Here is a 270-nt window from a genome sequence, read left to right as displayed (position 1 = left end):
CAGTAAGACACTAAATATTATAAAATTGTAATATATCATATCTGTGCAAGTAATGCAGAAGACTGAGTGAACTTTCAACACTACTTTTTATTTTAAGAATATAGTACAGGAAGGTTTATTAGCTCACTTGGGACAGATGTCACACACATGTGACACTTGTAAATAAGCCAGATGCCAGGAATCACATTTGTGTGACACCTATCTATCCTTCAGATGTCATCATTGTTTGATATATGGTCATTCACGCAGACATGAAATTATGAGTGCAGG

Source organism: Penaeus monodon, chromosome 30, assembly GCF_015228065.2.
Source record: "Penaeus monodon isolate SGIC_2016 chromosome 30, NSTDA_Pmon_1, whole genome shotgun sequence".
NCBI classification, from domain to species: Eukaryota; Metazoa; Arthropoda; class Malacostraca; order Decapoda; family Penaeidae; genus Penaeus; species Penaeus monodon.
This window is presented reverse-complemented; position numbering follows the sequence as displayed.